The sequence below is a fragment of the Equus przewalskii genome, chromosome 32 (assembly GCF_037783145.1).
Source record: "Equus przewalskii isolate Varuska chromosome 32, EquPr2, whole genome shotgun sequence".
In the NCBI taxonomy this organism is placed as follows: Eukaryota; Metazoa; Chordata; class Mammalia; order Perissodactyla; family Equidae; genus Equus; species Equus przewalskii.
In genome coordinates this window covers 14,605,448-14,623,356 of record NC_091862.1, presented here as the reverse complement: position 1 = coordinate 14,623,356, position 17,909 = coordinate 14,605,448, and the positions used below count along the sequence as shown (strand labels likewise).

The 17,909-nt window shown below is 42.0% G+C and overlaps 1 protein-coding gene across 2 annotated transcripts in view; it reads right to left on the bottom strand.

The window, feature by feature from the left end:
• SYNE1 (spectrin repeat containing nuclear envelope protein 1) overlaps nt 1-2,019 on the bottom strand; it is a 443,793-nt gene extending 441,774 nt beyond the window's left edge. For both annotated transcript variants that reach the window (XM_070603011.1, XM_070603013.1), the window contains exon 1: nt 1,617-2,019. The gene's annotated coding sequence lies outside the window, so the exon portion shown is untranslated. The remainder of the gene's footprint in view (nt 1-1,616) is intronic.
• Between the last annotated feature and the right edge of the window lie 15,890 nt (nt 2,020-17,909).

Below are 17,909 nucleotides of genomic sequence, written 5' to 3'. Positions count from 1 at the left end.
CAGTTACACCTCCTTTCACTTCCGAGGAGCTGTGTGTGCTGCGTAATTATCAGAGAGCTGGTCCTAGTCTAAGCAATTCTCGAAAATTTTAAAATGGTAAACTACCTTGTCCCAATACCTACTCCTTTGCAAGAAGGAATCAAGTGAAAAGAATCCTTCTATGGGGACAATGAGGACAGAAATAAACCAGTTTGTGAAAAATCATTAGGAAAGATAAAAATGAGACTTTAACGTAAAAGCTGAGCAAATATTTGCAAGGGCTAGCAATATTGTTATCTGAGTCAGTCTGAAGATATGCTTTCATCTTGAGCACGAAACATATTAAATTAGCATTGATCGGGCACATTTTATTCTAAATTTGCCACAAAGTAATGAACAGATTCAAAAACCCAAGAAAAAGAGATGTGTTTTATTACACTGTGTGGTGATGTCAGGAAGTTTTTATCCATATTAATCCTTTTCACCACGGGGAATAGAAAGTCCTTCAACAATCTTCATGACTCAGGACTAAATCAGATGGGGGTCATACTAATAACCTTCCCTTAATTGAAAAGTATTCCAATTTCTCTTGCATAGGTCCGGCTTGTATACAAATGCTTAGGAAAGTGCCTCTCAGATGAAGACAAAAACAGAGAGACACTCAAAAAGAGAAAAATAATTCATTTTGAACTTTCTTAACATTCACAGAAAAATTCTAGACACATACAGGTTTTCCACCCCAACTGAAAAGCTCAGAAATGAACATTCCAGGATGCTAACACTGATACACAGCTGCAGTAGTTTCTCCCTGGGCTGGACCCAACTCTGTTTACAGAGAGGGCCTGAACTTGCATCCTCCAAGCTCTATTATCCCAGGCAGCACACGGAACCCCATTTCCCAATGGGCTTTCTTGGCTTTGAGGCTGATAGCTGCTTTATTTTGCACTATTTTCCTGCCCTTTGCCTTGCACCTGGCGCCTTGTGAGCCACCATTTCACAGAACTGCTCCGGCTGCAGTGCAAAATCTCTGTCTGAAACGTGTCTTTCTGGAGAGCAGATGAAAGTTATCTTGCCCTCTAGCGTAGGCTCAGCCTGGAAGCAACTGCACGGTGACAGCGGAGTAGAGTCTGAAGCCCCGGCCTCCGTTCGTCTACAAGCCCTGGGCTGTGCTACCCTGTTCCCCTCCCCCAGCCCTTCCTAAAATAGTCAGAGGTGGAGGAAGGGAGGCTCCCAGAATTTGTTCTACGCCCTACATCTCCCAGCTGATAGTAGCTACAGTACCGACCACCACAATAACAGGGTGACTGCCTTTTGCTTCTGCATCACTGGAGTCCAAGAGATGTGCCATAAGCGGAAATGACAACTCGGGGATGGGGATATTAATAGTGATTTCTACGTACAAAATGCAAGGAGGACGCTCCCCACCTCCTTATCTCCTCATCCAGGAGTGTCAGACACGTACACACATCACCACCACCACCACCGTCCTCTCTCTCCCATTAAGCACGCACAACCGGAGCATGCAAGTACAAACTTGCTTACAATTTGTCTGCAATTTGCTCGGCTTGCACCCATATTCATTCTCTCTCTCTCTCTCTCTTCCTCTCCCTCTTCCCCCCGCCCCCCTTTCCTATTACCTTCTCTCCCTCTTGGGTTCGTTCAGGTTCAGGGCAGCGAAGCAAGGGTGCCACCGGTCGCGGGTGTGCGCGGCTCTCGGCCGGCCACGGTCCCCGGGAGCTCGGCGCGGTGGCAGGGCTGCGGGGAGCCGGCCGCCCTGGTTACGGAGTACAACACGCCGGGCCGGCGGCGGATCCGCAGCCGCGCTCCCCCGGGCACGCTCGCACACTCCCTCACTCACTCCTGCGCCCAGCTGCTAGGCGGCTCTGCCCTCCCTCTGCAATCGGGTCCTCCTCCTGGCTGCACCCTGGGGTTTTAGGCCTCCCCGCACTCTCCCCCGCCCCCTGCACTAATGCTTTTTTCGGAGGGGAAGGTAGGCGAGGCGGGGTCAGCCCCCGGGCAGAGTCCCAGCGCTAACCCTCCGCCGCCACACCCCTCCCCGGCACCGCGCCCCGCGCCCCGCGCCGGGCTCCAGGATGACCTGGTCCCTGGAAGAGCTGGGGGCCTGGGGGCTTTCTCGCAGGCTTCCCCTACCTCCTGGAGATGCACGGCCTCTGGTGTCTCTCCGAGGCTGCAAAGCCGTGCTGTGACCCCCTGTCTTGGCGAGCCTTCCCACGGGAGTCCACCTCTCTGGGGTCGAGGAGGGAAAGAAATGGCCGAAAGCGCTGGGAAGGCGATGCACTGCGCTAGCTGTTAACTTTTGCCCAGGGTTTCCACTGCCCGACTGACCTTTCTGAGCAGAACCTATCTTGAAAGGCTGGGGAGGTCCCTTGATGGTCCCAGGAAGGAAGTGATGCAGTTCAGCGAGGACATTCTGCCGGCTCCTTTGAAATCAACTTTCGAAAAGATCATAACAGCTGACCTTTTGGCTGTCAAATCAGTAGCAAATAATTTTAGGGAGACTGGTCAGACTCACAGGTTTTTGCTACTGCTGTTTATAAAGCTTAGAGTTTCTGAGAAGGCACTTGACATCGTAATGGGGTTTATTCTTGATTATTCATTAAGATGATGCTGAAGCACCGCCTTCAGACTCCTGGGATGCACCATATGCACGCTGCACACTGCGGAGCCATTCGAGTGAGCCTCTTATCACAAGTCCTTACCGTGGAGAGGACGTCCCGGTGTTGCCTGGTAGCACTGGGGAGAATTTATTTTGTTGTGGTTTTATGGTTTCCAGGCAAAGTCAAACATAATCTCTCTTCACCAACAATGAAGCCTAAGTCCAACTGGATTATGGCAGCTCAAATAATCGAAGCGATGTTGCAAGAATCTTAGAAATGATTACCCCCTTGAATTTTCAATCTGAACAAAACGGATTTCTATTCTCTAAATTTGCTAAATGGAAAGACTCGCTGGCTTATAAAGTGGATGAAGTTTCTCTTTGCCTCCTGCTGTTCCCTCACTAGCTGCCAACACTCCACTATTTAGTTTTGCATTTTCTTCAAGTTCTCCTTCTTCTGGATCCCATCAAAATAATAATATCTGGGAGCTGGCCCTAGGCCTAATGGGTAATTTTGGCGCACTATCTGTTTCAGCAGGAGTTCCGGGTTTGGATCCCTGGCGTGGACCTACACCACTTGTCAGCCATTGGCACAGATGTTGGCTCAGGGCTAATCCTCCTCAGGGGAAAAAAAAGTCTCATAAACTAATCTGATTTGTTATCTTTCCTGGGTTTACCATTTTTAGAGACCAAAGAATAAATCTCTAATTGCAGAACTCGTTACCCCTGGAAGTTGGGCCTGTAGAGAGTAGTGTTTGGGATCTCCTTCAATGAGTATCCTGCTACTGCCTCGTATGCCCAATGAGGGCTACACTCACTATGGAGGCCCAGAGCTCCTTCTGGAAATAACCTGGTAGAGCCTAGTCATTCCAGGTAACAGAGTCTGCCCGGGTGGCCACCAGACGGAGATCCAAACTTCCAAGCCTGCTACTTGGGAAAAGAGGATTGGACTCAATTCTTCCTCTCAATCTCTACCTTCATTTAACCAACTCACCCTGAAGGCAGTTGAGGATGGGGTAGAAGAAATTCTACGAACTCGGTGCTCTATGTGTTAGGCAGTTGCTTCCTGAGGTTGCCTTACTTGAGAAATGAGCCACTTGTGTGCCTGAAACCTTGCTCCCACCAACTGAAGCTCCTTAACCAGACCTAGCTGCTGTTCTCCAGCTCGGACAGGCGGGAGCCTAGCGCTGGCCGGCCGGCATTGGCTGCCTGATGAGCTGAACTTCCATTCTCAGCTCAGCTTTATCCTCCACAAAAAGACTAAGCACACTATAGACTTTTGAAAAGGCTTCTCTTTTTCATCCACCCGGGGGAAGTGTGTTGTAGCTCCATTTATTCGACAACTATTGTGTGAACACCTACCATGTACCACATAACATCCTAAGCATTGGGGCTATGGAGGTAAGCAAAACCGGACCTGGCTCCCACCGTCACAGAACTGACAGTGTGACCAGGAAGGCGGACATCTGTCCAAGAAGCACACAAATGATTATAAAACCTCAACCCCCAGGAGAAGACAAATGTTACTGTGAGAGCTTTCATTGAAGGGAATTTTTTTTTTTAGTTTAGGGATCAGAAAGACTTTGCTAAGGATGTGACATTTGAACTGTGACCTGCAGGAAGGGTGGCACTAATGAGGTGAATGAGGGGTACGGTGGGTATCTGAAAGAGCACTCCAGAAAGATGGAACAGCACGTGCAAAGGCCCAGTGGAAGAAAAGTGCATGATGCATTTGAAGATCTGAGGAATACCAACACGGCTGCAAAAGAGAAAGCAAGGGAGGGGACAGGAGCGTCCATGAACAATGGGCCCAGTGAGGCCCAAAACAAAGTGAAGGGCACATTGTATGGGCCTTAAAAACCAACCTAAGGAGATGAGTCTTCACATGAAGACATTAAAGTGTTTTCTGTAGGTGGTGCGACATAATGAGATATGTGTTTGAAGTTTTCCCTTTGGCTATAATGTGGAAATCAGATTAGAAGTGGGGCCAAAATAGGTCAAGGTAGATTAGTTAGGAAGCTGCTACAATAATCCTTTAGATACATGACAGCATTCATTATTAGAGTGATGGTGGTGGAAAAAGCAGATGGGTATCAGGGACATTTAATAGCTAACACACACAGGACATAAGGCCATGTGGGGCAAAAGGAAGTCAGAATAGTATAGTGGTTAAAGTTTTGGATTTTGAAGTAAGAAAGACCAGGTCTGAGTCCCAGCTCCATCATTAACTACCAGTGTGATTCTTAGCCAGTAATTTAACCTCTCACAAATTCAGATTTTAAAAACCTATAATTCAGAATTGTAACAATCTATCTCATTCATAGGGCTGTTGTGGCACTAAATGAGCTAATGCTTGGAAAGCACTTCGTCCTTGCCAGTGCTTGGCATGTGGTCAATAAATGTAATATAATCAACACCATTATTATAGTTATAGTTATGTTTATGATTATTCTGGATGTTTCTGAAGTTGGCAAATAAAGGGAAGCAATCGGTCTCTACTTCACTTTGCAACAGGCTGATTGGGTCCAGACGCCAGCTCCTGAGAGCAGCAAAATGTAATCATGGGGCCAGCACGGGCTGAGAGACAGTGGCCAGGGTAGCAAACCGATTCCCTCTTCCACCAAGCGAAGGCCTATCCTCCTCATCAGTCTTCTCTTCATGCTCTTCCAGTTTATATGGAATCCTGTTCTCATACATGTTGGCGGCTGGGCTGCCAATATCTCCTCTCTGCATTAATAGGACATGCCAAAGAACAGCAAAATATTGCACATGTGTTTAAGTTCAGCTTTATCCCAATGCCTGCATCATTGTGTTCAATATAGTTACAAAAGAAGAGCCATCTGAAATCAGCAAATCATTATTTCTTTTTCTATCATTTCTCTTTTATGTAATTGTGTTAATACTAAGGCAAAAATTTGCCATCATTAAAATAGGCTGTTGATTGATCAAAAAAATCAGCCCCAAGTTCTTACCAGTGGGGCATCTTTACTGGTGGGAGCACATGTGCAACTCCACAAGTGGGTCTCTTCTTCCACCTCCCTCCCTTAGTCTCAAGCCTTTTCCAAACAAATTTTTAGCCAAGACTTTGAAGCAACCCAGGTGTCCATCAACAGATGAATGGGTAAAGGAGATGTGGTAAAAATATACAATGGAACACTACTCAGCCATAAGAAAGATGAAATCGTGCCATTTGTGACAACATGGATGGGCCTTGAGGGTATTATACTGAGCAAAATAAGTCAAACAGACAAAGGTGAGTATCATATGATTTCACTCATATGTGGAAGATAAACAAACAGACACATAGATAAGGAGAGCAGATTGGTAGTTACCAGAGAGGAAGAGGATAAGGGGAGTGTGAAAGGGGTAAAGGGGCACATATGTTTGGTGACAGATGGAAACTAGACTTTTGGTGGTGAACATGATATAGTCTATACAGAAGCTGAACTATAATGATGTACACCTGAAATTTACGCAATGTTATAAACCAACATGATCTCAATAAAGTAATAAAAAGGAAAAAAACTTCTATGCACAGTGCAAGAAAACTAAACAAAATCATTTGCTCACTTTTTAAAGATAAAAGGACTTTTATATCAGTCAAGGTCTTGATGTCATCAGTAATGGTCTGGTTGGGTTTTAAGAATTTGACAGCCGCTTACTAGGTAATTGCTTCTGGAGGAGCCATTACAGTCTGCTAACAAGGAGGAAGGACAGACAGGGTTTGCTCAGGAGGATTTGGGGTTCCAAGTACTAAGATTTACCCAAATCCTCCAGAATACCACTTTCCCAGTTCCCAGGGCCCACTCTTTTCAATAAAGGCCTTAACTTTCACATCAGAGGCCTAGCAAGGCTTTGAATTCATCTTGCATTGTACATTTGCAACCTGCAGCAACAGATCTTTGGCCTGACTTTTGGCTACATCAACAATGTGGCTGCAAGACTGAAAGTTCTAGAAGCTCTCTGGGTCTCTGATAATGCCTTCCTCCAAGACTATAATATTCCTGAGCTTGTCATGTTCTTTCTTTGTGGTCTCCGTTGCAGTCAAAAGTGGCCGACACACACCCTAGTTCCTCCGGTTCTCTTTTCTATTCCGCGGCAGTAGCCAACTTGGTCTCCTAAATTCCTGTCTTCAAGAGGCCCGTAATTTTAGGCAGCCTTAGGTGGTAATTTAAGTAACTGCCATTCATGTCTCCTTAGAATTCTATTTGACATTGGAATCAGATCATCACGGTATGCAAACCCAAGCAGGTCAACTAACCAATTTGAGATTCCTGTCTTTGAAGGCCTGGAGCAAGTCTTGGCATGAAATATTGTGTCAGTCAGGATTCATTAAAGAAAAATCAAAACAACCTGAGGATTTAACGTAGGGATTTACGTGCCTAAAAGTTGTTAGTAAGGCTACAGAAGTGGCCATTAGTGTGGGTTCCTTTAGTTCCAGGTAACACCGTTGCAGGTGCAATCCAGAACTCAGCAACCTGCTGCTGCCACCCAGAGGTCAAGATGCTGCAGGAAAAGGCCAGCCATATCACTGTCTCTGCTCTGAGGCTTGTCCTGGTGATGGAGCATGCCTTCAGCCAGCCACTGTAGATTGGCCGCCATTGCTGCTGGAGGGGAAATTTCTCGGTGTTCCCTTTGCCTCCAAATCTAATGTAAGAGCTTTGGCAGGATGAAAATTTCACCCAAGCCCAGCAGGAAGGGGAGCCTGAAAAATGTAACGCCCAGACTTCCAGCCCCTAAAATACAGGAGACAGGATAGAACAGGTTGTGAATGAAGGCTATTTGCCAACCAACAGTGTTCAGTACAAACATAGACTTGGGGTGAACAGGATAATGCAAATATTGATTTAAATTAAAACTCGCAGAAATTCCAGTTTAAAATGTTGAGTCCTTTTAGTCTATTTTAACTCTCATATTGATATTGCTTTAAAATTTTTAAAAGTTAGGATTTTACAACTATTTTAAAAAAGAACACAAAATATTTACCGTTAATGATGAATTTTAAGATATTCTTAATTCCCCAGTATAATTTTCTCGTTACTTTCTCCCCACGGTTCCTCCAGGGGCTATCATTGTCCCTCCTCTGCGTTAGCCATCCACTCCCATGATCATAGTCTTGACCTTGTCATTAACAATAATGACAATTATTTGGTAATAATCATCTCAATTGTTAACACTCCATTGTCTGACCACCACCTCTTTTGTTTCCAGCCCCCTCCTTCCAGTGCTCCAATTCCAATAATCCCTCAACTGAATAGGACCTTATATCCATTAGCAGGGCCACCGCCAGCCCTTATGGTGCCTTTGAATTACACAGGGAGCTGTTCTTCAAGACTCTTCAATTCCGTCTTTTAGAAACTGTTATAATAGACCATTTTTGATAAAACAAGACACTTGAGTGCCACCTGCCAGAAAGTTATTATAATAGATATACAAATGATAAATTTCAAATATGAATGGCACCCACTTAGAAGGGGTACCCTTATATACTGCATAACCTACGTTAACCATGTGTGGCAGGCCAGTGACTGTTGACCCTACCACTTTTTTTCATTGTCCATCATCCCTTTTATATTCATTCCTCTTAAACAGGTTTCAATTTCATGTTTAATCTTTATATTCACCTCGTTGCACTTATCCTCAACTATCTTTCCTTTCACTTTGCCCTACTCACTTGGCTAAACCACATACCTTGCTAAATTCAATTCTGTCTGGTTTGTGTATGCACTCATACTGCTGAACGTGGCTGGAGAAAAACTCAAGCATGCTAACTGGTCTTTGCAGCCATGATCACTACATCAAATGCCCCTGAATATTCTGTTTCTCTAATCAGTACACTCTCCTGCTTTCCTAAACAAATTTCCTACCTTTTCCTGTTTCCCCAAACTTCCAACTTCTTTCCCCACATTTAATTTTTCAACTACTAACCTTTCTCCCTATTTCCCTTGAACATTTTAGGCAGTCAAAACAGAATTATAAGCTGCCACTACCATCTGCACTATGTGCATCAGTGCTGTATATAACATTCAAACTTGTCATTTTTTTGCTATAAATGAATTCTTCAAGGCCCTAGCTAAGGCCTAACTCTTTGACTTATCTACTCAGTCCATCCTTCCTGCCAACCATACTTTCCTCTCTTCCCAGAATCATTCATTTCTTTTCTCTTTCCTAGTTCATTCCCATCAGCATGTAAACATGCTGCTATTTATCTCATATTGAAAAAAAAACTCTCTTGGTCACCACCTGAAATCCAAAAGCCACCCCATTTCTTTCCTTATTCTCAAGCAAACTCCTGGAAAGAGCTGGCTACACTCCCTATTGGTGATCTCTCCCTCCACTTGTTTTTGAACTCACATCACCCACTTTGTCTAGGTTACCACTGACTTCTTCTTTGTTAAATTAAATTGGCCTGTCTCTGTCTCTATCTTGACCTATTAGAACAATTTAACACCTTTATTTCTTCTCTCCTCCTTAAAATACTTTCCTCTCTTGCCTTCTGAACCCACTACACACTTCCCTTGCTTTATCGCTTCTTTTCGCTACTCCCTGTTGGTCTCCTTTGCTCTTTCCTTCTCGTCTGCCCAACCTCTAGACGTCAGAGGACCACAAGCTCCATCTTGGAACTTTTATATTTTCTAGCTGCACTAATTTCTAGGTAAACTTATTAAATTTCATGACGTTAAATATCATGTATATGCTATGAACTCCCAAATTTAAATCTCTAGCCCGGATTTCTCTCCTGAGCTCCAGACTTGGATATCCAATCTCCTTCTCAAGATTTTCACTGGGAAGTTTAAAAGGTAAGTTAAAAGGTATCCCAAGTAAAATATGTCCAAACCTACATTTGTGACTCTTTCTTCGAAAGCTCCTCCTCTTTCTGCCATCCTCGCATCGGTGAATGATAACTCCATCCTTTTCAGTTGCTTAAGCTAAAGCTTTAGTGTCATGCTTGACAATTCTTTTTCTCATTCCTCACCTTTGGTCAATCAGAAAATCATGTCGATTCTATCTTAAAAGTATACCTATAGAATGTCCTTGTTTTTAGGAAGTAAACTCTGAAATATTTAGCAGTAGTAGGGCATGGTGTATTCAACATACAAAGGGTTCAGAAAAAATAATGTGATGAAAGATAAAAGGAATATTTAGAGGAAGTAAATGGGGCAAAATGTAAACAATCGATGAATCTGTTTGAAAGGTATATGAGAGTTCTGTGTAATATTCTTGAAACTTTTCTCTAGATTGCAACAAATATACCTCAAATCTATCACTCATCAGCTCCACTGCTCCAACCCTGGACCGTCATCTCTTGACTTCAGGTTGTTCTTAGTATAACAGCCAGATAAGTCTTATTACAGCGTGAATAGGGTGCTGTCACTCCTTTGCTCAAAACCCTCCAATAGCATTCCCTTTTACTTAGAGCGAAGACTGAAGTCCCTTTATGATCTGTAAGGCCCTTCATGATTTGCTCCCTCCTCCCCATTAGCTCTCTAGCCTCAACTACAACTCTCCCCCTCACCCCCTCCACAGCAGTCACATGTACTCCTTGATGTTCCTGAAGGTTCCTAGGCAAGCTCCTGCTTCAGGGCCTTTTCATATAATATCTCTTCTGCCAAGAAACTCAATTCTGAAAATTATTCACAGGGATTACTCCCTAACTTTTTTTCAGCTCTTTCATCAAATATCACCTTCTTGGTGAACTCTTTCTTGCATGCCCTATATAAAATTTTAAAATACCCTCCATTCTACTTTGAACTTTCTGCCCTTCTTCTCCACCTTATTTTTTTCTCCAGCACTTGAAATCAACATTGTGTATATATTTCCTTCCTTATCTGGTTTATTTTATGTCTACCCCTAGAATGTAAGCTCCAAAAGGGCAGACATTTTTGTCTGTTTATTAACTCTTATATTCTCAGCATTTAAAACAGAGGCAGAAAAGGTACTCAATAAATATTTGTTGAATAAATGAATGAATAATGTACCAATCTTACTATACCTTATGGAATTTTACATATCATCAATTATACTGTTATGTTATGGTCAAACCCACTGGAAATTGGTTAGCCAAACCTCCAGGACATCTGGATCCTCCATGGGCCATCAACACAGGATAATTCCATGTTTCATGATGTAAAGTGGTAAAAAAAAAAAAAAAACCCTATATTTTTCTTTCTTTTCAGCTCTTAATTTTATCATTTCTTCTTGGTTCACAATTTTGTAACTACTCCAAAGCACTTCTCTCACTGTACTTTTGGCTCTGTTTGGATATCTAGTTTTATGCCTGAAATGGCTCTTGCTAAGTAGACATTTCTGAAATCCCCTGATAAATTCACTTCTGAGATTTTGTGTTCTTTTCTCAGTTCCCTTGGGTCTGTGTCACAATATGACTATATTGGAGTCTTTTCTGTATTCTTCATCATATATTAATATCATCTATCATCTTTCTGTTCTCATTTCTTTCTTTTTCAAAGGATCTTAACATTTTCTGGATTCTTCACTAATTAATTTTATAAGCAGCCACCATTCTGCCTCACTTGTGTACAATGACTTTCCTACATACTGTTTTGAACTGAGCTTTTGTTTACAAGATAACTGTGCCAGTAATGACATCAGGTTGCAGATGAGTTTGCAATTGGAAGAGATCATGTGGATTGAAGAACTTCTTAATTGGATTCCTACAAACAGTGTTCCAGAATGGCTGAGTGAGCTCACTGGTACACACAGTTTTATTGGCCACTTGGAAATACTTCAAGGAATATCTGAGAAAGGAAAAGAGATAGTTATTTGTGAATTTATTCTTCCTGGTCTCTTTCACTACCCTTATCTGTTTCCAACTGGAAAATTTGTGAGAAATCATCAGAATCAAATTTCTGCATGGACTTGTGTTAGTTCAGATTCATTGTGATGCAGACAGCAGAAAAGACAGCTGAAACTGGCAAACAATAAATAAGATTTATTAGCTCATGAAAGTCCAAAAGGATAAGTTTCAGGATTCACCCAAAGTTTCCATCAAGGATTTGGTTTCTTTCTTTTCCTCTCTGTTCTGCCACCCACATGTTGGCTTCATTCTAAGGCTGATTCCTCTTATGGTAGTAGGATAGCTACTAGCAAAGATTGGACTTCATATTTCTTGGTCTACCCATTGAGAAAGAAAGCACTTGGATCTAAAAGTTCCAGGCAAAGGCCCTAAAATTTACCCCAATTAGACTAGCTTATGTATCTAACATCCACCTCCCAACCAACCACTGTGTGCAGGGTACTGGGTACTGTGAGGAAGGTGAGAGGGGATAAAAAGTCCTGGCCACTGTTTCCTACAGGCCAGGAGCATTTTACTCACTAATCTTACTAGAGACTAAAGATACTTTGGGCAGCACGTTCTATTTCAAAAGACAGACAAAGCCTCTATAATATCACATTATATGTATATGGGTATTTTCCTACCCCAATGAGTAAAGGCCTGGGCCAGCTATTTATCTTAATTTACCATCTCTACTGTCATCCTATATAGCAATAGCTACAGAAAGAATATTAATTAATTGATGAGACGTATTGCTTAACTTCTAGAAAAAATTCCTAGACAAAAATATTTTGCATGTGAAAGATTATCATGTGGATGAGAGAGACCTTGTATTACCTATCATAAAATAAGAGAAAATGAACTTACTGTTAGTATAAAATATTTAGACTAAATAGAGAAATAATTTCTTGACAGTAGTTAAATCCCAAAGTTTTTACCTTCTGAATATCTTTGTGCATAGTTTTGGGATTCCTCTGCCTATTTTCTAAGGTAAATCTGGCAAACAACAGGGTATAAATGGGTATAAAAAATTAGTTTTGTCTCTCTAAGCACAGAACTACAATGTGTCCCAAGGATGACTACCAATGTGACAGCTGTTGTGGTTGTAAGGCCAATGGACTGTATTTTCATGTCCATTTAGAGCCAGCTTTAAGTATTTCAGATGGTCAAGGCATTGCACTACACAGCAGGGGCCTCAGATTTCTCTCCAACCTTCATGTATCATGACAGAGACCCAAGAATAGAATGATAGGCTAGACTAGAAAAGGCAAGACTCAAAATCCAGGAAGATAAGCAGATTTAGGGTTCATTCATTCATTCATTCAATATTTACTGAGTGCCTACCATGTACATGCCAAGCAATGCCCTTTGTGCTTTTTGGAGCAGTGAACAAAACAGAAAACATCCTTGCTTTCATGAAGTTATCTTCTAGGGAGGAAAGTAGATAATAAACAACATATGTACAAATATATGTTATATTGAATGATGATATCTGCTAAGGGGAGAAACGGCAGAGAAAAGACAAAAGCTGTGTCCAGTAAATAGCTGAAATTTTAGATAGTGTGGCCAGGGAAGACAGCACTGAGAATGTAAGTTCTGAGAGTCCTGAAGGAAGCAAATCAGGAAGTGATAGGGTTATCTGGGGAAAGTATTCCCGGGAGAGCAAAGGGCAAATGCAAAGGTCCTGAGGTTGAAAACTTCCTGTTCTATTGAGGAATAGGAAGGAAGCTGGAGTGGCTAGAGTTCAGTGAGTGATGGGGAGAGCCATAGGAGATGAGGTCAGAGAAACAGCAAGTAATCATGGAGGACAGATCTTTTAGTCTTGGTAAGTCATTACTGGGACTTTGCTGTTACTCTGGGTGATATAGGAATCTGCTGGGGAGTCCTGACTATAGGAATTACATGATGCAAGTTGTATTTTTTTAAAAATTCTGGCTACTATGTTGATAGTAGCTTGAATTATCAAAGGCAAGAGCAGGAGAACCAATTAGGAGGCCATCGCAATAAGATATGTGACAGATGATTGTGGCTTGGACTAAGGTAGTGAAAATGTGGGTGGTGAGAAGTGACTAGATTCTGAATATATTTTGAAGTGAGAGATTGTAAGATTTGTTGGCAGACTGGCTGTGGCTCGTGAAAGAAAAGTCATTGGGATATTTAGACCAGCAGAGTGTTTCCAAAGGATTCCATGAAAACACTTGAGTTCCAACAGGTCTGAAATTGGAAGTGGGCTATTCTTACGGAGGAATTAACAAGAGGAATTCTCGACCACTCAGGATGGATGGAATAACAAAGGTTCTAAACCCAGGGTAAGATCCAGAGTGAATCAGGGTGAGGTAACAACGGCTGATAAGAAGTGATTGACATCTATATCGGTGATCAGGGAGGCACCAGAGATGCCTAGGAGCATGTACCGTGATCATTTTGACTGTGGTGGACTTTGGGTATTGGAGAGTAATTTGATCATGTGGAACAAGACAGCAACTCATTGGTTCAGAGAGAGATCTAGTTACAGAGAATCAAGACACCAACACATCGCTGAGACACGCATGCTGGAACTGGGGCAAGAGCATAAGCAATTTGATGCTTAGTTATTGACCTATTGCCCTCGGACTCTTCATATTCCCTCTGCTAAGCCAGGGCTGATCTCAGAGATGGGGACTAGACTAAATCCATCTGGAGAGTATAGCAGATTACATAACTGAAAGCCAGGCAAGTTAAGACCCTGAAACGATGCACCTAGAGGTTTATGTCTCTTGAAGACTCAAGTGCTAACAGGACCTGAAGGCCAATAATAAACTATGGAAGGCAATTTTGTCTTGGGGCTTCCACAGCCTCTCCTGCCTCAGCTGCTGCTCTAATGACTATCTGATGATGCAGTCAGCCTGGTCACTGGGTATATACTGGAGGGGGCTCCCTGGGACTTCTTTGGACAGGCTTTCTGCTACTGCTGACTGACAGTGGGGTTGGAGAACAGGAGTGCATTCCCAGATAGAGAAGCATAGGCTGTGAAAGGCATGGAAGTAAGAAATTATTTGGCATGTGTAGAAATGGTGAGGAGTCCTGTTTTGTTGAAACATGGGGCTGGTGAAAGGTAAATGAAAGAAGAATGCTTTTAAACGCTCTATGGGGAGTCATTAACAATTTGTGAGGAGGGGAGTATAGTATGAGTGTTACGTTTTAAAAGCTTTATCCAACTTTAGTGTGAGGATGTGTTAATCTGCTGGAGCTGCTGAAACAAAACACCACAGACTGAATAGCTTAAGCAACAGAAATATATTTTCTTATAGTTCTGGAGGCTGGAAGTCCAAGATCGAGGTGCCAGCAGGGTTGGTTTCTACTGAAACCTCTTTCCTTGGCTTGCAGACGGCAGCCTTCTTACTGTGTCCTTACATGCATGCTCATCCTTGGTGTCTCCTCCTCTTCTTATAAGGACATCAATCAAATTGGGTCAGGGCTTCACCCTTAACACCTCATTTAACCTTAACTGCCTCCTTAAAGATCCTATCTCCAAAGACAGTCACATTAGTTGGAGCTTCAACATATGAATTTTGGGGAGAGACAATTCAGTCTGTAACATAAGGGTATGAAATCAGAGGCAAGAATTCATAGCATTGTAAGTTTCTAAGTGGGAGGAAAGTGGGATCTGAACTAAACTGATCATAGTGGAAAGGAAAAGAAGATGGATCTGCAAGACATTCCAGAGGTAAAAGCTGCAATGACTAAGCAATTGGTTGAATATGGAAGCCCACAGAGAGACATAAATCACAAGTATTGAGCCTGAGTGACAAGGGGAATGATATTGTCCTTAAACAAAAATAGGACCTTTTTATACGTGTATTTTTCTCTCACTTTGCCCTTCATTTATTTTCTCTAGTTGCCACCTCCACTTCTCTTTCTTTCTCTACTTCCCATCTTCTCCTGTTTGCTGCTGCAGCAGAAATTCTGACCTTCTCCGCCAGGTTAATCTTCCTTAAGACAATTCCAGGAAATAAATCTTTCATGTCACTCCCACTGTGCCCTTTTCTGTCCTCTTCTTACATTTGCAGACACTGCGCTTGTTTCTGTCGATTGCTTTATCTGTTTACTAGTTCACCTGCTTTTCTTAGCTAAGCTTCACCCCACCTATTTCTGTTGTCATTTATTATTTGGTCTCAGTTATTGCCTTAAGAATGATTACATCCCAGTTATTGCTTGATAGTGAACTTGTAAAGAAATCGTTTTAAAGCCCATTTATTTTGAAGGATGGAAACATAATACAAATAAAGAAGTACTACTTTACACAAATTACATGGTGCAATGTGCTTTCGGAACTCAATTCCCCAAAGTGGTACTGATTAAAATATGAAGAGGTTAATATACACTCGGGAATGAGGGAACCCACATAGGAGATTATAAAAAGGCAAGGCTTAGATAAGTCTATGGACAGTTATTAGAAAATAGATTATAATGGAAATTGTATTATTTTTCTAAGTTTTTGAGGTTTATGTAATATCAATGCTTTCCTAACACTGTATCTGAATGATCTGAGGAGCTTGCTGAAAATACATTTCTTGGACCCCAACCTCCTACATTCTGACTCTCCAGGTCTGAGATAAGGCATGGAAATCTGTACTTTAATTAAACTCAGGAAATCCTGACACCCAGGAACCAGTTTCAAAGAGAACAACTATACCTTCTGTGGCTGACATGAGAGATGAATACTGGCAATACGGGTTCTGATCGACGAGTTTAGGCACTGTTGCAATTTCCTCCAGCAAAAAATGGCTGATGAGTCTAGCAAAATGCTTGACTTTGCTATTTGAAGTTGACATAATGGAACAATCGATAGGTAGTTCTAGGAAAGAAGTGTCCTGCTAATAGAGTAAAAACTGAGATCTCTGCTCCCAAACAGACAAAAATAAAACAAAACAACAAAAAATGAAAAACTATTGCATGTGGGTAAAAATACCCTCTCATTGTATTTTGAAAATTCTGGTCACAGAAGATATACAAAAATATTTGTTCAGGTGCTGAAGATAAAAGGTAATAAATAAGTCCCAACTTCACTTCTAAGACAATCTAACCACTTCTACTACTATTATATAGGAATTTACAATTAGAATTAATATTGATAATAAATCTTACAAATCGTTTTAATTTTTTCATTACACAAAAATACTGCCAACCTGTTAAGCAAATTAAAAATGAAGTATGTAAATGAATACTGTTGTTCTAATTTAAAGAAAATTTACAGTGTCCAAACATGCATAAAGAATAAGCCAAGGGGCCGGCCCAGTGGCGCAGCAGTTAAGTTCGCATGTTCCACTTTGGGGGCCCAAATTTGCCAGTTCAGATCCCAGGCGCGGACCTACACACTGCTTGGCACGCCATGCTGTGGTAGGTGTCCCACATATAAAGTTGAGGAAGATGGGCACAGATGTTAGCTCAGGGCCAGTCTTCCTCAGCAAAAAGAGGAGAGTTGGCAGCACATGTTAGCTCAGGGCTAATCTTCCTCAAAAAAAATTTTAGAAAGCCAAACAATTACTAAGAATCTGGTTACATTATTCCAACTGCATATGATTTGGCCACAATATTTGATTCCATTGAATGTGCGGGTAACCACCCAAATCACCTTACAATCTGAAGATATGTTTATCTCCTGCTTAATGTCTTTTGTTCTTCAAAGCAAAACAAAAGAAAAACTCAAATACTCAGAGGTATGACTTCTCTTTATTTTTCCCTCCCCAGAGGCATCAAATTGGAATACCTATAGCTGTGCTTAATTTTATTTACCTCCATATCTTTAAATAGCATGCTTATATTGCTAATTCTCGATTTTGATACCTTAGGCATGATCTATTGACGTCTCACCGTGGAAGACAAGTGGTTTAACTCTGTACTAAAATAACCCCTCCGCCTCCGTTATATGCACATACACATCCTGTCCTCCGTGTTCCTTATAGAGTTTAATCATAATTCTAGTTTAATAAAGATCCAATATTTACAGTCTTATGACCAGGTGAGTGGAATTCACAGTCGAACCACAGGTTATGCTGTGACTGCTTGACATTCCCTGTACAATTCCTCGGTCTCCCTGGAGATAACGACTTCTTGTTATTTTTTTAGTTTATTCTTTGTGAAACATTCACAGCCTCGGCCTCCAGATATTTCCCTGCCAATCGTCTAAATCTCCTTTCAGTATGGACAAACGAATCAGATAGCCCACCAGTCATCGTGCTTTTGTGGAGTAATGTCAATTTAGTCACACACTTCTGAAACTTAAAATGTGAGCCAGACTTGTGTTCTTTAAAAAAGTATCTGAGGAGTAAAAATAGGGAAAGAAACCTAAGGAAACACTGCTACAGTCATGAAACCTAAGCTGTTTCCCTTTGCCAGCCCCTCACCTGGCTGGCTTTTTCCATGGTGGAGTGACCGCAGCCCTCATTCCTGAAGAATCTCAGCTCTTGTGGTCTTGTCTGTCATGCATTGCTGTAGTATTCAATTCGGGGCAAAGGAGTAGTAAAGACAGCCCAGTAA